Source organism: Triticum dicoccoides, chromosome 5B (genome assembly GCF_002162155.2).
Source record: "Triticum dicoccoides isolate Atlit2015 ecotype Zavitan chromosome 5B, WEW_v2.0, whole genome shotgun sequence".
NCBI lineage: Eukaryota > Viridiplantae > Streptophyta > Magnoliopsida > Poales > Poaceae > Triticum > Triticum dicoccoides.
Genome location: NC_041389.1, coordinates 88,117,293 through 88,134,936, shown reverse-complemented (window position 1 = coordinate 88,134,936; position 17,644 = coordinate 88,117,293). Strand labels below are relative to the sequence as shown.

The 17,644-nt window shown below is 47.8% G+C and overlaps 34 non-coding genes across 34 annotated transcripts; all 34 read right to left on the bottom strand.

Moving 5' to 3' along the window:
* Positions 1 to 94: 94 nt before the first annotated feature.
* On the bottom strand, positions 95 to 213 carry LOC119313955. Its single transcript, XR_005152206.1, has one exon. It is a non-coding gene; the product is annotated as a 5S ribosomal RNA (ribosomal RNA).
* A 367-nt stretch (positions 214 to 580) lies between these two features.
* On the bottom strand, positions 581 to 699 carry LOC119313860. The gene has a single exon (XR_005152120.1). It is a non-coding gene; the product is annotated as a 5S ribosomal RNA (ribosomal RNA).
* A 367-nt stretch (positions 700 to 1,066) lies between these two features.
* LOC119313954 lies at positions 1,067 to 1,185 on the bottom strand. The gene has a single exon (XR_005152205.1). It is a non-coding gene; the product is annotated as a 5S ribosomal RNA (ribosomal RNA).
* Positions 1,186 to 1,553: 368 nt separating this feature from the next.
* Positions 1,554 to 1,672, bottom strand: LOC119313567. Its single transcript, XR_005151840.1, has one exon. It is a non-coding gene; the product is annotated as a 5S ribosomal RNA (ribosomal RNA).
* Positions 1,673 to 2,440: 768 nt separating this feature from the next.
* LOC119313882 lies at positions 2,441 to 2,559 on the bottom strand. Its single transcript, XR_005152140.1, has one exon. It is a non-coding gene; the product is annotated as a 5S ribosomal RNA (ribosomal RNA).
* Positions 2,560 to 2,994: 435 nt separating this feature from the next.
* Positions 2,995 to 3,113, bottom strand: LOC119313803. Its single transcript, XR_005152068.1, has one exon. It is a non-coding gene; the product is annotated as a 5S ribosomal RNA (ribosomal RNA).
* Positions 3,114 to 3,480: 367 nt separating this feature from the next.
* Positions 3,481 to 3,599, bottom strand: LOC119313759. Its single transcript, XR_005152024.1, has one exon. It is a non-coding gene; the product is annotated as a 5S ribosomal RNA (ribosomal RNA).
* A 367-nt stretch (positions 3,600 to 3,966) lies between these two features.
* Positions 3,967 to 4,084, bottom strand: LOC119313947. The gene has a single exon (XR_005152201.1). It is a non-coding gene; the product is annotated as a 5S ribosomal RNA (ribosomal RNA).
* Positions 4,085 to 4,451: 367 nt separating this feature from the next.
* LOC119313939 lies at positions 4,452 to 4,570 on the bottom strand. The gene has a single exon (XR_005152193.1). It is a non-coding gene; the product is annotated as a 5S ribosomal RNA (ribosomal RNA).
* A 435-nt stretch (positions 4,571 to 5,005) lies between these two features.
* LOC119313911 lies at positions 5,006 to 5,124 on the bottom strand. Its single transcript, XR_005152167.1, has one exon. It is a non-coding gene; the product is annotated as a 5S ribosomal RNA (ribosomal RNA).
* Positions 5,125 to 5,560: 436 nt separating this feature from the next.
* Positions 5,561 to 5,679, bottom strand: LOC119313823. Its single transcript, XR_005152087.1, has one exon. It is a non-coding gene; the product is annotated as a 5S ribosomal RNA (ribosomal RNA).
* A 367-nt stretch (positions 5,680 to 6,046) lies between these two features.
* Positions 6,047 to 6,165, bottom strand: LOC119313593. The gene has a single exon (XR_005151866.1). It is a non-coding gene; the product is annotated as a 5S ribosomal RNA (ribosomal RNA).
* A 367-nt stretch (positions 6,166 to 6,532) lies between these two features.
* Positions 6,533 to 6,651, bottom strand: LOC119313802. The gene has a single exon (XR_005152067.1). It is a non-coding gene; the product is annotated as a 5S ribosomal RNA (ribosomal RNA).
* Positions 6,652 to 7,018: 367 nt separating this feature from the next.
* On the bottom strand, positions 7,019 to 7,137 carry LOC119313841. Its single transcript, XR_005152103.1, has one exon. It is a non-coding gene; the product is annotated as a 5S ribosomal RNA (ribosomal RNA).
* A 367-nt stretch (positions 7,138 to 7,504) lies between these two features.
* Positions 7,505 to 7,623, bottom strand: LOC119313914. Its single transcript, XR_005152169.1, has one exon. It is a non-coding gene; the product is annotated as a 5S ribosomal RNA (ribosomal RNA).
* A 366-nt stretch (positions 7,624 to 7,989) lies between these two features.
* LOC119313717 lies at positions 7,990 to 8,108 on the bottom strand. Its single transcript, XR_005151983.1, has one exon. It is a non-coding gene; the product is annotated as a 5S ribosomal RNA (ribosomal RNA).
* Positions 8,109 to 8,475: 367 nt separating this feature from the next.
* LOC119313824 lies at positions 8,476 to 8,594 on the bottom strand. The gene has a single exon (XR_005152088.1). It is a non-coding gene; the product is annotated as a 5S ribosomal RNA (ribosomal RNA).
* Positions 8,595 to 8,961: 367 nt separating this feature from the next.
* On the bottom strand, positions 8,962 to 9,080 carry LOC119313957. The gene has a single exon (XR_005152208.1). It is a non-coding gene; the product is annotated as a 5S ribosomal RNA (ribosomal RNA).
* A 367-nt stretch (positions 9,081 to 9,447) lies between these two features.
* On the bottom strand, positions 9,448 to 9,566 carry LOC119313592. The gene has a single exon (XR_005151865.1). It is a non-coding gene; the product is annotated as a 5S ribosomal RNA (ribosomal RNA).
* A 367-nt stretch (positions 9,567 to 9,933) lies between these two features.
* On the bottom strand, positions 9,934 to 10,052 carry LOC119313925. The gene has a single exon (XR_005152180.1). It is a non-coding gene; the product is annotated as a 5S ribosomal RNA (ribosomal RNA).
* Positions 10,053 to 10,419: 367 nt separating this feature from the next.
* LOC119313840 lies at positions 10,420 to 10,538 on the bottom strand. Its single transcript, XR_005152102.1, has one exon. It is a non-coding gene; the product is annotated as a 5S ribosomal RNA (ribosomal RNA).
* A 367-nt stretch (positions 10,539 to 10,905) lies between these two features.
* On the bottom strand, positions 10,906 to 11,024 carry LOC119313970. Its single transcript, XR_005152218.1, has one exon. It is a non-coding gene; the product is annotated as a 5S ribosomal RNA (ribosomal RNA).
* A 367-nt stretch (positions 11,025 to 11,391) lies between these two features.
* LOC119313958 lies at positions 11,392 to 11,510 on the bottom strand. The gene has a single exon (XR_005152209.1). It is a non-coding gene; the product is annotated as a 5S ribosomal RNA (ribosomal RNA).
* A 367-nt stretch (positions 11,511 to 11,877) lies between these two features.
* On the bottom strand, positions 11,878 to 11,996 carry LOC119313941. The gene has a single exon (XR_005152195.1). It is a non-coding gene; the product is annotated as a 5S ribosomal RNA (ribosomal RNA).
* A 367-nt stretch (positions 11,997 to 12,363) lies between these two features.
* LOC119313857 lies at positions 12,364 to 12,482 on the bottom strand. The gene has a single exon (XR_005152117.1). It is a non-coding gene; the product is annotated as a 5S ribosomal RNA (ribosomal RNA).
* Positions 12,483 to 12,849: 367 nt separating this feature from the next.
* On the bottom strand, positions 12,850 to 12,968 carry LOC119313945. The gene has a single exon (XR_005152199.1). It is a non-coding gene; the product is annotated as a 5S ribosomal RNA (ribosomal RNA).
* A 367-nt stretch (positions 12,969 to 13,335) lies between these two features.
* Positions 13,336 to 13,454, bottom strand: LOC119313944. Its single transcript, XR_005152198.1, has one exon. It is a non-coding gene; the product is annotated as a 5S ribosomal RNA (ribosomal RNA).
* A 367-nt stretch (positions 13,455 to 13,821) lies between these two features.
* On the bottom strand, positions 13,822 to 13,940 carry LOC119313856. The gene has a single exon (XR_005152116.1). It is a non-coding gene; the product is annotated as a 5S ribosomal RNA (ribosomal RNA).
* A 367-nt stretch (positions 13,941 to 14,307) lies between these two features.
* LOC119313933 lies at positions 14,308 to 14,426 on the bottom strand. Its single transcript, XR_005152189.1, has one exon. It is a non-coding gene; the product is annotated as a 5S ribosomal RNA (ribosomal RNA).
* Positions 14,427 to 14,793: 367 nt separating this feature from the next.
* LOC119313588 lies at positions 14,794 to 14,912 on the bottom strand. The gene has a single exon (XR_005151861.1). It is a non-coding gene; the product is annotated as a 5S ribosomal RNA (ribosomal RNA).
* Positions 14,913 to 15,279: 367 nt separating this feature from the next.
* On the bottom strand, positions 15,280 to 15,398 carry LOC119313921. Its single transcript, XR_005152177.1, has one exon. It is a non-coding gene; the product is annotated as a 5S ribosomal RNA (ribosomal RNA).
* An 826-nt stretch (positions 15,399 to 16,224) lies between these two features.
* LOC119313908 lies at positions 16,225 to 16,343 on the bottom strand. The gene has a single exon (XR_005152164.1). It is a non-coding gene; the product is annotated as a 5S ribosomal RNA (ribosomal RNA).
* A 367-nt stretch (positions 16,344 to 16,710) lies between these two features.
* Positions 16,711 to 16,829, bottom strand: LOC119313903. The gene has a single exon (XR_005152159.1). It is a non-coding gene; the product is annotated as a 5S ribosomal RNA (ribosomal RNA).
* Positions 16,830 to 17,196: 367 nt separating this feature from the next.
* On the bottom strand, positions 17,197 to 17,315 carry LOC119313909. Its single transcript, XR_005152165.1, has one exon. It is a non-coding gene; the product is annotated as a 5S ribosomal RNA (ribosomal RNA).
* Positions 17,316 to 17,644: the final 329 nt, after the last annotated feature.

Sequence of the window (17,644 nt, the reverse complement as noted above, 5' to 3'; positions counted from 1 at the left end):
ACATATCGCAAACGTCAAAAATAATATAACGGGATTAATATATATCGCGCACGTGCGATATGTTTGTCACAAGGCGCAAAAAATAATTAAAAAGGGAATGCAACACGTGGACTTCCCAGGACGTCACCCATCCTAGTACTACTCTCGCCCAAGCACGCTTAACTTTGGAGTTATGATGGGATCCGGTTCTTTAGTGCTGGTATGATCACATCCGACGTGTTTCCCCGTCTTCGTCCCTTATGCTTGCCACTCCCAGGTCTGCTCCAAAGACGATTCTACATTCTCACTACCATTACAACCGTTCCCTAACAATGGATAATGTCCTATACTAATTACTCTCCCGCTCAATCACGGAGACGAATTTTCCACGGTTTCTACCCCTCCCTCCATACCGCAGCAACACGAGTTTTTTCCACCCCTTTCAGAACGCGCTATTCGCGCCACAAAGCCGCCCCAAGACGCGCGAGCAATGAGCATCGAGCTTAAACATATCGCAAACGTCAAAAATAATATAACGGGATTAATATATATCGCGCACCTGCGATATGTTTGTCACAAGGCGCAAAAAATAATTAAAAAGGGAATGCAACAAGAGGACTTCCTAGGAGGTCACCCATCCTAGTACTACTCTCGCCCAAGCACGCTTAACTTCGGAGTTCTGATGGGATACGGTGCTTTAGTGCTGGTATGATCGCATCCGACATGTTTCCCCGTCTTCGTCCCTTATGCTTGGCACTCCCAGGTCCGCTCCAAAGACGATTCTACATTCTCACTACCATTACAACCGTTCCCTAACAATGGATAATGTCCTATACTACTTACTCTCCCGCTCAATCACGGAGACGAGTTTTCCACGGTTTCCACCCCTCCCTCCATACCGCAGCAACACGAGTTTTTTCCACCCCTTTCAGAACGCGCTCTTCGCGCCACAAAGCCGCCCCAAGACGCGCGAGCAATGAGCATCGAGCTTAAACATATCGCAAACGTCAAAAATAATATAACGGGATTAATATATATCGCACACGTGCGATATGTTTGTCACAAGGCGCAAAAAATAATTAAAAAGGGAATGCAACAAGAGGACTTCCCAGGAGGTCACCCATCCTAGTACTACTCTCGCCCAAGCACGCTTAACTTCGGAGTTCTAATGGGATACAATGCTTTAGTGCTAGTATGATCGCATCCGACATGTTTCCCCGTCTTCGTCCCTTATGCTTGCCACTCCCAGGTCCGCTCCAAAGACGATTCTACATTCTCACTACCATTACAACCGTTCCCTAACAATGGATAATGTCCTATACTATTTACTCTCCCGCTCAATCACGGAGACGAGTTTTCCACGGTTTCCACCCCTCTCTCCATACCGCAGCAACACGAGTTTTTTCCACCCCTTTCAGAACGCGCTCTTCGCGCCACAAAGCCGCCCCAAGACGCGCGAGCAATGAGCATCGAGCTTAAACATATCGCAAAACGTCAAAAATAATATAACAGGATTAATATATATCGCGCACGTGCGATATATTTGTCACAAGGCGCAAAAAATAATTAAAAAGGGAATGCAACACGAGGACTTCCCAGGAGGTCACCCATCCTAGTACTACTCTCTCCCAAGCACGCTTAACTTCGGAGTTCTGATGGGATCCGGTGCTTTAGTGCTGGTATGATCGCATCCGACATGTTTCCCCGTCTTCGTCCCTTATGCTTGCCACTCCCAGGTCCGCTCCAAAGACGATTCTACAATCTCACTACCATTACAACCGTTCCCTAACAATGGATAATGTCCTATACTACTTACTCTCCCGCTCAATCACGGAGACGAGTTTCCCACGGTTTCCACCCCTCCCACCATACCGCAGCAACACGAGGTTTTTCCACCCCTTTCAGAACGCGCTATTCGCGCTACAAAGCCGCCCCAAGACGCGCGAGCAATGAGCATCGAGCTTAAACATATCGCAAACGTCAAAAATAATATAACGGGATTAATATATATCGCGCACATGTGATATGTTTGTCACAAGGCGCAAAAAATAATTAAAAAGGGAATGCAACAAGAGGACTGGTATGATCGCATCCGACATGTTTCCCCGTCTTCGTCCTTTATGCTTGCCACTCCCAGGTCCGCTCCAAAGACGATTCTACAATCTCACTACCATTACAACCGTTCCCTAACAATGGATAATGTCCTATACTACTTACTCTCCCGCTCAATCACGGAGACGAGTTTCCCACGGTTTCCACCCCTCCCTCCATACCGCAGCAACACGAGGTTTTTCCACCCCTTTCAGAACGCGCTATTCGCGCCACAAAGCCGCCCCAAGACGCGCGAGCAATGAGCATCGAGCTTAAACATATCGCAAACGTCAAAAATAATATAACAGGATTAATATATATCGCGCACATGTGATATGTTTGTCACAAGGCGCAAAAAATAATTAAAAAGGGAATGCAACAAGAGGACTTCCCAGGAGGTCACCCATCCTAGTACTACTCTCGCCCAAGCACGCTTAACTTTGGAGTTCTGATGGGATACGGTGCTTTAGTGCTGGTATGATTGCATCCGACATGTTTCCCCGTCTTCGTCCCTTATGCTTGCCACTCCCAGGTCCGCTCCAAAGACGATTCTACATTCTCACTACCATTACAACCGTTCCCTAACAATGGATAATGTCCTATACTACTTACTCTCCCGCTCAATCACGGAGACGAGTTTTCCACGGTTTCCACCCCTCCCTCCATACCGCAGCAACACGAGTTTTTCCACCCCTTTCAGAACGCGCTCTTCGCGCCACAATGCCGCCCCAAGACGCGCGAGCAATGAGCATCGAGCTTAAACATATCGCAAATGTCAAAAATAATATAACGGGATTAATATATATCGCGCACGTGCGATATGTTTGTCACAAGGCGCAAAAAATAATTAAAAAGGGAATGCAACAGGAGGACTTCCCACGAGGTCACCCATCCTAGTACTACTCTCAAAAAATAATTAAAAGGGGAATGCAACAAGAGGACTTCCCAGGAGGTCACCCATCCTAGTACTACTCTCGCCCAAGCACGCTTAACTTCGGAGTTCTGATGGGATACGGTGCTTTAGTGCTGGTATGATCGCATCCGACATGTTTCCCCGTCTTCGTCCCTTATGCTTGCCACTCCCAGGTCCGCTCCAAAGACGATTCTACATTCTCACTACCATTACAACCGTTCCCTAACAATGGATAATGTCCTATACTACTTACTCTCCCGCTCAATCACGGAGACGAGTTTTCCACGGTTTCCACCCCTCTCTCCATACCGCAACAACACGAGTTTTTTCCACCCCTTTCAGAACGCGCTCTTTGCTCCACAAAGCCGCCCCAAGACGCGCGAGCAATGAGCATCGAGCTTAAACATATCGCAAACGTCAAAAATAATATAACGGGATTAATATATATCGCGCACGTGCGATATATTTGTCACAAGGCGCAAAAAATAATTAAAAAGGGAATGCAACACGAGGACTTCCCAGGAGGTCACCCATCCTAGTACTACTCTCTCCCTAGCACGCTTAACTTCGGAGTTCTGATGGGATCCGGTGCTTTAGTGTTGGTATGATCGCATCCGACATGTTTCCCCGTCTTTGTCCCTTATGCTTGCCACTCCCAGGTCCGCTCCAAAGACGATTCTACATTCTCACTACCATTACAACCGTTCCCTAACAATGGATAATGTCCTATACTACTTACTCTCCCGCTCAATCACGGAGACGAGTTTTCCACGGTTTCCACCCCTCCCTCCATACCGCAGCAACACGAGTTTTTTCCACCCCTTTCAGAACGCGCTCTTCGCGCCACAAAGCCGCCCCAAGACGCGCGAGCAATGAGCATCGAGCTTAAACATATCGCAAACGTCAAAAATAATATAACGGGATTAATATATATCGCGCACGTGCGATATGTTTGTCACAAGGCGCAAAAATTAATTAAAAAGGGAATGCAACACGAGGACTTCCCAGGAGGTCACCCATCCTAGTACTACTCTCGCCCAAGCACGCTTAACTTCGGAGTTCTGATGGGATACATTGCTTTAGTGCTGGATGATCGCATCCCACGTGTTTTCCCGTCTTCGTCCCTTATGCTTGCCACTCCCAGGTCCGCTCCAAAGACGATTCTACAATCTCACTACCATTACAACCGTTCCCTAACAATGGATAATGTCCTATACTACTTACTCTCCCGCTCAATCACGAAGACGAGTTTCCCACGGTTTCCACCCCTCCCTCCATACCGCAGCAACACGAGGTTTTTCCACCCCTTTCAGAACGCGCTATTCGCGCCACAAAGCCGCCCCAAGACGCGCGAGCAATGAGCATCGAGCTTAAACATATCACAAACGTCAAAAATAATATAACGGGATTAATATATATCGCGCACATGTGATATGTTTGTCACAAGGCGCAAAAAATAATTAAAAAGGGAATGCAACAAGAGGACTTCCCAGGAGGTCACCCATCCTAGTACTACTCTCGCCCAAGCACGCTTAACTTTCGAGTTCTGATGGGATACGGTGCTTTAGTGCTGGTATGATCGCATCCGACATGTTTCCCCGTCTTCGTCCCTTATGCTTGCCACTCCTAGGTCCGCTCCAAAGACGATTCTACATTCTCACTACCATTACAACCGTTCCCTAACAATGGATAATGTCCTATACTACTTACTCTCCCGCTCAATCACGGAGACGAGTTTTCCACGGTTTCCACCCCTCCCTCCATACCGCAGCAACACGAGTTTTTCCACCCCTTTCAGAACGCGCTCTTCGCGCCACAAAGCCGCCCCAAGACGCGCGAGCAATGAGCATCGAGCTTAAACATATCGCAAATGTCAAAAATAATATAACGGGATTAATATATATCGCGCACGTGCGATATGTTTGTCACAAGGCGCAAAAAATAATTAAAAAGGGAATGCAACAGGAGGACTTCCCAGGAGGTCACCCATCCTAGTACTACTCTCAAAAAATAATTAAAAGGGGAAGGCAACAAGAGGACTTCCCAGGAGGTCACCCATCCTAGTACTACTCTCGCCCAAGCACGCTTAACTTCAAAGTTCTGATGGGATACGGTGCTTTAGTGCTGGTATGATCGCATCCGACATGTTTCCCCATCTTCGTCCCTTATGCTTGCCACTCCCAGGTCCGCTCCAAAGACGATTCTACATTCTCACTACCATTACAACCGTTCCCTAACAATGGATAATGTACTATACTACTTACTCTCTCGCTCAATCACGGAGACGAGTTTTCCACGGTTTCCACCCCTCCCTCCATACCGCAGCAACACGAGTTTTTTCCACCCCTTTCAGAACGCGCTCTTCGCGCCACAAAGCCGCCCCAAAACGCGCGAGCAATGAGCATCGAGCTTAAACATATCGCAAACGTCAAAAATAATATAACGGGATTAATATATATCGCGCACGTGCGATATGTTTGTCACAAGGCGCAAAAAATAATTAAAAGGGGAATGCAACAAGACGACTTCCCAGGAGGTCACCCATCCTAGTACTACTCTCAAAAAATAATTAAAAGGGGAATGCAACAAGAGGACTTCCCAAGAGGTCACCCATCCTAGTACTACTCTCGCCCAAGCACGCTTAACTTCGGAGTTCTGATGGGATACGGTGCTTTAGTGCTGGTATGATCGCATCCGACATGTTTCCCCGTCTTCGTCCCTTATGCTTGCCACTCCCAGGTCCGCTCCAAAGACGATTCTACATTCTCACTACCATTACAACCGTTTCCTAACAATGGATAATGTCCTATACTTATTACTCTCCCGCTCAATCACGGAGACGTGTTCTCCACGGTTTCCACCCCTCCCTCCATACCGCAGCAACACGAGTTTTTTCCACCCCTTTCAGAACGCGCTCTTCGCGCCACAAAGCCGCCCCAAGACGCGCGAGCAATGAGCATCGAGCTTAAACATATCGCAAACGTCAAAAATAATATAACGGGATTAATATATATCGCGCACATGCGGTATGTTTGTCACAAGGCGCAAAAAATAATTAAAAAGGGAATGCAACACGAGGACTTCCCAAGAGGTCACCCATCCTAGTACTACTCTCTCCCAAGCACGCTTAACTTCGGAGTTCTGATGGGATCCGGTGCTTTAGTGCTGGTATGATCGCATCCGACATGTTTCCCCGTCTTCGCCCCTTATGCTTGCCACTCCCAGGTCCGCTCCAAAGACTATTCTACATTCTCAGTACCATTACAACCGTTCCCTAACAATGGATAATGTCCTATACTACTTACTCTTCCGCTCAATCACGGAGACGAGTTTTCCACGGTTTCCACCCCTCCCTCCATACCGCAGCAACACGAGTTTTTTCCACCCCTTTCAGAATGCGCTCTTCGCGCCACAAAGCCGCCCCAAGACGCGCGAGCGTTGAGCATCGAGCTTAAACATATCGCAAACGTCAAAAATAATATAACGGGATTAATATAAATCGCGCACGTGCAATATGTTTGTCACAAGGCGCAAAAAATAATTAAAAGGGGAATGCAACAAGAGGACTTCCCAGGAGGTCACCCATCCTAGTACTACTCTCGCCCAAGCACGCTTAACTTCGGAGTTCTGATGGGATACGGTGCTTTAGTGCTGGTATGATCGCATCCGACATGTTTCCCCGTCTTCGCTCCTTATGCTTGCCACTCCCAGGTCCGCTTCAAAGACGATTCTACATTCTCACTACCATTACAACCGTTCCCTAACAATGGATAATGTCCTATACTATTTACTCTCCCGCTCAATCATGGAGACGAGTTTTCCACGGTTTCCACCCCTCCCTCCATACCGCAGCAACACGAGTTTTTTCCACCCCTTTCAGAACGCGCTCTTCGCGCCACAAAGCCGCCCCAAGACGTGCGAGCAATGAGCATCGAGCTTAAACATATCGCAAACGTCAAAAATAATATAACGGGATTAATATATATCGCGTACGTGCGGTATGTTTGTCAGAAGGCGCAAAAAATAATTAAAAAGGGAATGCAACACGAGGACTTCCCAAGAGGTCACCCATCCTAGTACTACTCTCGCCCAAGCACGCTTAACTTCGGAGTTCTGATGGGATACATTGCTTTAGTGCTGGTATGATCGCATCCGACGTGTTTCCCCGTCTTCGTCCCTTATGCTTGCCACTCCCAGGTCCGCTCCAAAGACGATTCTACAATCTCACTACCATTACAACCGTTCCCTAACAATGGATAATGTCCTATACTACTTACTCTCCCGCTCAATCACGAAGACGAGTTTTCCACGGTTTTCACCCCTCCCTCCATACCGCAGCAACACGAGGTTTTTCCACCCCTTTCAGAACGCGCTATTCGCGCCACAAAGCCGCCCCAAGACGCGCGAGCATTGAGGATCGAGCTTAAACATATCGCAAACGTCAAAAATAATATAACGTGATTAATATATATCGCGCACATGTGATATGTTTGTCACAAGGCGCAAAAAATAATCAAAAAGGGAATGCAACAAGAGGTCTTCCCAGGAGGTCACCCATCCTAGTACTACTCTCGCCCAAGCATGCTTAACTTCGGAGTTCCGATGGGATACGGTGCTTTAGTGCTGGTATGATCGCATCCGACATGTTTCCCCGTCTTCGTCCCTTATGCTTGCCACTCCCAGGTCCGCTCCAAAGACGATTCTACATTCTCACTACCATTACAACCATTCCCTAACAATGGATAATGTCCTATACTACTTACTCTCCCGCTCAATCACGGAGACGAGTTTTCCACGGTTTCCACCCCTCCCTCCATACCGCAGCAACACGAGTTTTTCCACCCCTTTCAGAACGCGCTCTTCGCGCCACAAAGCCGCCCCAAGACGCGCGAGCAATGAGCATCGAGCTTAAACATATCGCAAACGTCAAAAATTATATAACGGGATTAATATATATCGCGCACGTGCGGTATGTTTGTCACAAGGCGCAAAAAATAATTAAAAAGGGAAAGCAACACGAGGACTTCCCAAGAGGTCACCCATCCTAGTACTACTCTCTCCCAAGCACGCTTAACTTCGGAGTTCTGATGGGATCCGGTGCTTTAGTGCTGGTATGATCGCATCCGACATGTTTCCCCGTCTTCGTCCCTTATGCTTGCCACTCCCAGGTCCGCTCCAAAGACGATTCTACATTCTCACTACCATTACAACCGTTCCCTAACAATGGATAATGTCCTATACTACTTACTCTTCCGCTCAATCACGGAGACGAGTTTTCCACGGTTTCCACCCCTCCCTCCATACCGCAGCAATACAAGTTTTTTCCACCCTTTTCAGAATGCGCTCTTCGCGCCACAAAGCCGCCCCAAGACGTGCGAACGTTGACCATCGAGCTTAAACATATCGCAAACGTCAAAAATAATATAACGGGGTTAATATATATCGCGCACGTGCAATATGTTTGTCACAAGGCGCAAAAAATAATTAAAAGGGGAATGCAACAAGAGGACTTCTCAGGAGGTCACCCATCCTAGTACTACTCTCGCCCAAGCACGCTTAACTTCGGAGTTCTGATGGGATACGGTGCTTTAGTGCTGGTATGATCGCATCCGACATGTTTCCCCGTCTTCGCTCCTTATGCTTGCCAGTCCCAGGTCCGCTCCAAAGACGATTCTACATTCTCACTACCATTACAACCGTTCCCTAACAATGGATAATGTCCTATACTACTTACTCTCCCGCTCAATCACGGAGACGAGTTTTCCACGGTTTCCACCCCTCCCTCCAAACCGCAGCAACACGAGTTTTTTCCACCCCTTTCAGAATGCGCTCTTCGCGCCACAAAGCCGCCCCAAGACGCGCGAGCATTGAGCATCGAGCTTAAACATATCGCAAACGTCAAAAATAATATAACGGGATTAATATATATCGTGCACGTGCAATATGTTTGTCACAAGGCCTAAAAAATAATTAAAAAGGGAATGCAACAAGAGGACTTCCCAGGAGGTCGCCCATCCTAGTACAACTCTCGCCTAAGCACGCTTAACTTCGGAGTTCTGATGGGATACGGTGCTTTAGTGCTGGTATGATCACATCCGACATGTTTCCCCGTCTTCGTCCCTTATGCTTGCCACTCCCAGGTCCGCTCCAAAGACGATTCTACATTCTCACTACCATTACAACCGTTCCCTAACAATGGATAATGTCCAATACTATTTACTCTCCCGCTCAATCACGGAGACGTGTTTTCCACGGTTTCCACCCCTCCCTCCATACCGCAGCAACACGAGTTTTTTCTACCCCTTTCAGAACACGCTCTTCGCGCCACGAAGCCGCCCCAAGACGCGCGAGCAATGAGCATCGAGCTTAAACATATCGCAAACGTCAAAAATTATATATCGGGATTAATATATATCGCGCACGTGCGGTATGTTTGTCACAAGGCGCAAAAAATAATTAAAAAGGGAATGCAACACGAGGACTTCCCAAGAGGTCACCCATCCTAGTACTACTCTCTCCCAAGCACGCTTAACTTCGGAGTTCTGATGGGATCCGGTGCTTTAGTGCTGGTATGATCGCATCCGACATGTTTCCCCGTCTTCGTCCCTTATGCTTGCCACTCCCAGGTCCGCTCCAAAGACTATTCTACATTCTCAGTACCATTACAACCGTTCCCTAACAATGGATAATGTCCTATACTACTTACTCTTCCGCTCAATCACGGAGACGAGTTTTCCACGGTTTCCACCCCTCCCTCCATACCGCAGCAACACGAGTTTTTTCCCCCCCTTTCAGAATGCGCTCTTCGCGCCACAAAGCCGCCCCAAGACGCGCGAGCGTTGAGCATCGAGCTTAAACATATCGCAAACGTCAAAAATAATATAACGGGATTAATATAAATCGCGCACGTGCAATATGTTTGTCACAAGGCGCAAAAAATAATTAAAAGGGGAATGCAACAAGAGGACTTCCCAGGAGGTCACCCATCCTAGTACTACTCTCGCCCAACCACGCTTAACTTCGGAGTTCTGATGGGATACGGTGCTTTAGTGCTGGTATGATCGCATCCGACATGTTTCCCCGTCTTCGCTCCTTATGCTTGCCACTCCCAGGTCCGCTCCAAAGACGATTCTACATTCTCACTACCATTACAACCGTTCCCTAACAATGGATAATGTCCTATACTATTTACTCTCCCGCTCAATCACGGAGACGAGTTTTCCACGGTTTCCATCCCTTCCTCCATACCGCAGCAACACGAGTTTTTTCCACCCCTTTCAGAACGCGCTCTTCGCGCCACAAAGCCGCCCCAAGACGTGCGAGCAATGAGCATCGAGCTTAAACATATCGCAAACGTCAAAAATAATATAACGGGATTAATATATATCGCGTACGTGCGGTATGTTTGTCAGAAGGCGCAAAAAATAATTAAAAAGGGAATGCAACACGAGGACTTCCCAAGAGGTCACCCATCCTAGTACTACTCTCGCCCAAGCACGCTTAACTTCGGAGTTCTGATGGGATACATTGCTTTAGTGCTGGTATGATCGCATCCGACGTGTTTCCCCGTCTTCGTCCCTTATGCTTGCCACTCCCAGGTCCGCTCCAAAGACGATTCTACATTCTCACTACCATTACAACCGTTCCCTAACAATGGATAATGTCCTATACTACTTACTCTCCCGCTCAATCACGGAGACGAGTTTTCCACGGTTTCCACCCCTCCCTCCATACCGCAGCAACACGAGTTTTTTCCACCCCTTTCAGAACGCGCTCTTCGTGCCACAAAGCCGCCCCAAGACGTGCGAGCAATGAGCATCGAGCTTAAACATATCGCAAACGTCAAAAATAATATAACGGGATTAATATATATCGCGCACGTGCGATATGTTTGTCACAAGGTGCAAAAAATAATTACAAAAGGAATGCAACACGAGGACTTCCCAGGAGGTCACCCATCCTAGTACTACTCTCGCCCAAGCACGCTTAACTTCAGAGTTCTGATGGGATCCGGTGCTTTAGTGCTGGTATGATCGCATCCGACATGTTTCCCCGTCTTCGTCCCTTATGCTTGCCACTCCCAGGTCCGCTCCAAAGACGATTCTACATTCTCACTACCATTACAACCGTTCCCTAACAATGGATAATGTCCTATACTACTTACTCTCCCGCTCAATCACGGAGACGAGTTTTCCACGGTTTCCAGCCCTCCCTCCATACCGCAGCAACACGAGTTTTTTCCACCCCTTTCAAAACGCGCTCTTCGTGCCACAAAGCCGCCCCAAGACGTGCGAGCAATGAGCATCGAGCTTAAACATATCGCAAACGTCAAAAATAATATAACGGGATTAATATATATCGCGCACGTGCGATATGTTTGTCACAAGGTGCAAAAAATAATTACAAAAGGAATGCAACACGAGGACTTCCCAGGAGGTCACCCATCCTAGTACTACTCTCGCCCAAGCACGCTTAACTTCAGAGTTCTGATGGGATCCGGTGCTTTAGTGCTGGTATGATCGCATCCGACATGTTTCCCCGTCTTCGTCCCTTATGCTTGCCACTCCTAGGTCCGCTCCAAAGACGATTCTACATTCTCACTACCATTACAACCGTTCCCTAACAATGGATAATGTCCTATACTACTTACTCTCCCGCTCAATCACGGAGACGAGTTTTCCACGGTTTCCACCCCTCCCTCCATACCGCAGCAACACGAGTTTTTTCCACCCCTTTCAGAACGCGCTCTTCGCGCCACAAAGCCGCCCCAAGACGCGCGAGCAATGAGCATCGAGCTTAAACATATCGCAAACGTCAAAAATAATATAACGGGATTAATATATATCGTGCACGTGCGATATGTTTGTCACAAGGCGCAAAAAATAATTAAAAAGAGAATGCAACAAGAGGACTTCCCAGGAGGTCACCCATCCTAGTACTACTCTCGCCTAAGCACGCTTAACTTCAGAGTTCTGATGGGATACGGTGCTTCAGTGCTGGTATGATCGCATCCAACATGTTTCCCCGTCTTCGTCCCGTATGCTTGCCACTCCCAGATCCGCTCCAAAGACGATTCTACATTTTCACTACCATTACAACCGTTCCCTAACTATGGATATTGTCCTATACTACTTACTCTCCCGCTCAATCACGGAGACGAGTTTTCCACGGTTTCCACCCCTCCCTCCATACCGCAGCAACACAAGTTTTTTCCATCCCTTTCAGAACGCGCTCTTCGCGCCACAAAGCCGCCCCAAGACGCGCGAGCAATGAGCATCGAGCTTAAACATATCGCAAACGTCAAAAATAATATAACGGGATTAGTATATATCGCGCACGTGCGATATGTTTGTCACAAGGCGCAAAAAATAATTAAAAAGGGAATGCAACATGAGGACTTCCCAGGAGGTCACCCATCCTAGTACTACTCTCGCCCAAGCACGCTTAACTTTGGAGTTCTGATGGGATCTGATGCTTTAGTGCTGGTATGATCGCATCCAACATGTTTCCCCGTCTTCGTCCCTTATGCTTGCCACTCCCAGGTCCGCTCCAAAGACGATTCTACATTCTGACTACCATTACAACCGTTCCCTAACAATGGATAATGTCCTATACTACTTACTCTCCCGCTCAATCACGGAGACGAGTTTTCCACGGTTTCCACCCCTCCCTCCATACCGCAGCAACACGAGTTTTTTCCACCCCTTTCAGAACGCGCTCTTCGTGCCACAAAGCCGCCCCAAGACGTGCGAGCAATGAGCATCGAGCTTAAACATATCGCAAACGTCAAAAATAATATAACGGGATTAATATATATCGCGCACGTGCGATATGTTTGTCACAAGGTGCAAAAAATAATTACAAAAGGAATGCAACACGAGGACTTCCCAGGAGGTCACCCATCCTAGTACTACTCTCGCCCAAGCACGCTTAACTTCAGAGTTCTGATGGGATCCGGTGCTTTAGTGCTGGTATGATCGCATCCGACATGTTTCCCCGTCTTCGTCCCTTATGCTTGCCACTCCTAGGTCCGCTCCAAAGACGATTCTACATTCTCACTACCATTACAACCGTTCCCTAACAATGGATAATGTCCTATACTACTTACTCTCCCGCTCAATCACGGAGACGAGTTTTCCACGGTTTCCACCCCTCCCTCCATACCGCAGCAACACGAGTTTTTTCCACCCCTTTCAGAACGCGCTCTTCGCGCCACAAAGCCGCCCCAAGACGCGCGAGCAATGAGCATCGAGCTTAAACATATCGCAAACGTCAAAAATAATATAACGGGATTAATATATATCGTGCACGTGCGATATGTTTGTCACAAGGCGCAAAAAATAATTAAAAAGAGAATGCAACAAGAGGACTTCCCAGGAGGTCACCCATCCTAGTACTACTCTCGCCTAAGCACCCTTAACTTCAGAGTTCTGATGGGATACGGTGCTTCAGTGCTGGTATGATCGCATCCAACATGTTTCCCCGTCTTCGTCCCGTATGCTTGCCACTCCCAGATCCGCTCCAAAGACGATTCTACATTTTCACTACCATTACAACCGTTCCCTAACTATGGATAATGTCCTATACTACTTACTCTCCCGCTCAATCACGGAGACGAGTTTTCCACGGTTTCCACCCCTCCCTCCATACCGCAGCAACACGAGTTTTTTCCATCCCTTTTAGAACGCGCTCTTCGCGCCACAAAGCCGCCCCAAGACGCGCGAGCAATGAGCATCGAGCTTAAACATATCGCAAACGTCGAAAATAATATAACGGGATTAATATATATCGCGCACGTGCGATATGTTTGTCACAAGGCGCAAAAAATAATTAAAAAGGGAATGCAACATGAGGACTTCCCAGGAGGTCACCCATCCTAGTACTACTCTCGCCCAAGCACGCTTAACTTTGGAGTTCTGATGGGATCTGATGCTTTAGTGCTGGTATGATCGCATCCGACATGTTTCCCCGTCTTCGTCCCTTATGCTTGCCACTCCCAGGTCCGCTCCAAAGACGATTCTACATTCTGACTACCATTACAACCGTTCCCTAACAATGGATAATGTCCTATACTACTTACTCTCCCGCTCAATCACGGAGACGAGTTTTCCACGGTTTCCACCCCTCCCTCCATACCGCAGCAACACGAGTTTTTTCCACCCCTGTCAGAACGCGCTCTTCGTGCCACAAAGCCGCCCCAAGACGTGCGAGCAATGAGCATCGAGCTTAAACATATCGCAAACGTCAAAAATAATATAACGGGATTAATATATATCGCGCACGTGCGATATGTTTGTCACAAGGTGCAAAAAATAATTACAAAAGGAATGCAACACGAGGACTTCCCAGGAGGTCACCCATCCTAGTACTACTCTCGCCCAAGCACGCTTAACTTCAGAGTTCTGATGGGATCCGGTGCTTTAGTGCTGGTATGATCGCATCCGACATGTTTCCCCGTCTTCGTCCCTTATGCTTGCCACTCCCAGGTCCGCTCCAAAGACGATTCTACATTCTCACTACCATTACAACCGTTCCCTAACAATGGATAATGTCCTATACTACTTACTCTCCCGCTCAATCACGGAGACGAGTTTTCCACGGTTTCCACCCCTCCCTCCATACCACAGCAACACGAGTTTTTTCCACCCCTTTCAGAAAGCGCTCTTCGCGCCACAAAGCCGCCCCAAGACGCGCGAGCAATGAGCATCGAGCTTAAACATATCGCAAACGTCAAAAATAATATAACGGGATTAATATATATCGCGCACGTGCGATATGTTTGTCACAAGGCGCAAAAAATAATTATAAAAGGAATGCAACACGAGGACTTCCCAAGAGGTCACCCATCCTAGTACTACTCTCGCCCAAGCACGCTTAACTTCGGAGTTCTGATGGGATCCGGTGCTTTAGTGCTGGTATGATCGCATCCGACATGTTTCCCCGTCTTCGTCCCTTATGCTTGCCACTCCCAGGTCCGCTCCAAAGACGATTCTACATTCTCACTACCATTACAACCGTTCCCTAACAATGGATAATGTCCTATACTACTTACTCTCCCGCTCAATCACGGAGACGAGTTTTCCACGGTTTCCACCCCTCCCTCCATACCGCAGCAACACGAGTTTTTTCCACCCCTTTCAGAACGCGCTCTTCGTGCCACAAAGCCGCCCCAAGACGTGCGAGCAATGAGCATCGAGCTTAAACATATCGCAAACGTCAAAAATAATATAACGGGATTAATATATATCGCGCACGTGCGATATGTTTGTCACAAGGTGCAAAAAATAATTACAAAAGGAATGCAACACGAGGACTTCCCAGGAGGTCACCCATCCTAGTACTACTCTCGCCCAAGCACGCTTAACTTCAGAGTTCTGATGGGATCCGGTGCTTTAGTGCTGGTATGATCGCATCCGACATGTTTCCCCGTCTTCGTCCCTTATGCTTGCCACTCCCAGGTCCGCTCCAAAGACGATTCTACATTCTCACTACCATTACAACCGTTCCCTAACAATGGATAATGTCCTATACTACTTACTCTCCCGCTCAATCACGGAGACGAGTTTTTCACGGTTTCCACCCCTCCCTCCATACCGCAGCAACACGAGTTTTTTCCACCCCTTTCAGAACGCGCTCTTCGTGCCACAAAGCCGCCCCAAGACGTGCGAGCAATGAGCATCGAGCTTAAACATATCGCAAACGTCAAAAATAATATAACGGGATTAATATATATCGCGCACGTGCGATATGTTTGTCACAAGGTGCAAAAAATAATTACAAAAGGAATGCAACACGAGGACTTCCCAGGAGGTCACCCATCCTAGTACTACTCTCGCGATGGGATCCGGTGCTTTAGTGCTGGTATGATCGCATCCGACATGTTTCCCCGTCTTCGTCCCTTATGCTTGCCACTCCTAGGTCCGCTCCAAAGACGATTCTACATTCTCACTACCATTACAACCGTTCCCTAACAATGGATAATGTCCTATACTACTTACTCTCCCGCTCAATCACGGAGACGAGTTTTCCACGGTTTCCACCCCTCCCTCCATACCGCAGCAACACGAGTTTTTTCCACCCCTTTCAGAACGGCTCTTCGCGCCACAAAGCCGCCCCAAGACGCGCGAGCAATGAGCATCGAGCTTAAACATATCGCAAACGTCAAAAATAATATAACGGGATTAATATATATCGTGCACGTGCGATATGTTTGTCACAAGGCGCAAAAAATAATTAAAAAGAGAATGCAACAAGAGGACTTCCCAGGAGGTCACCCATCCTAGTACTACTCTCGCCTAAGCACGCTTAACTTCGGAGTTCTGATGGGATACGGTGCTTCAGTGCTGGTATGATCGCATCCAACATGTTTCCCCGTCTTCGTCCCGTATGCTTGCCACTCCCAGATCCGCTCCAAAGACGATTCTACATTTTCACTACCATTACAACCGTTCCCTAACTATGGATAATGTCCTATACTACTTACTCTCCCGCTCAATCACGGAGACGAGTTTTCCATGGTTTCCACCCCTCCCTCCATACCGCAGCAACACGAGTTTTTTCCATCCCTTTCAGAACGCGCTCTTCGCGCCACAAAGCCGCCCCAAGACGCGCGAGCAATGAGCATCGAGCTTAAACATATCGCAAACGTCAAAAATAATATAACGGGATTAATATATATCGCGCACGTGCGATATGTTTGTCACAAGGCGCAAAAAATAATTAAAAAGGGAATGCAACATGAGGACTTCCCAGGAGGTCACCCATCCTAGTACTACTCTCGCCCAAGCACGCTTAACTTTGGAGTTCTGATGGGATCTGATGCTTTAGTGCTGGTATGATCGCATCTAACTTGTTTCCCCGTCTTCGTCCCTTATGCTTGCCACTCCCAGGTCCGCTCCAAAGACGATTCTACATTCTGACTACCATTACAACCGTTCCCTAACAATGGATAATGTCCTATACTACTTACTCTCCCGCTCAATCACGGAGACGAGTTTTCCACGGTTTCCACCCCTCCCTCCATACCGCAGCAACACGAGTTTTTTCCACCCCTTTCAGAACGCGCTCTTCGTGCCACAAAGCCGCCCCAAGACGTGCGAGCAATGAGCATCGAGCTTAAACATATCGCAAACATCAAAAATAATATAACGGGATTAATATATATCGCGCACGTGCGATATGTTTGTCACAAGGTGCAAAAAATAATTACAAAAGGAATGCAACACGAGGACTTCCCAGGAGGTCACCCATCCTAGTACTACTCTCGCCCAAGCACGCTTAACTTCAGAGTTCTGATGGGATCCGGTGCTTTAGTGCTGGTATGATCGCATCCGACATGTTTCCCCGTCTTCGTCCCTTATGCTTGCCACTCCTAGGTCCGCTCCAAAGACGATTCTACATTCTCACTACCATTACAACCGTTCCCTAACAATGGATAATGTCCTATACTACTTACTCTCCCGCTCAATCACGGAGACGAGTTTTCCACGGTTTCCACCCCTCCCTCCATACCGCAGCAACACGAGTTTTTTCCACCCCTTTCAGAACGCGCTCTTCGCGCCACAAAGCCGCCCCAAGACGCGCGAGCAATGAGCATCGAGCTTAAACATATCGCAAACGTCAAAAATAATATAACGGGATTAATATATATCGTGCACGTGT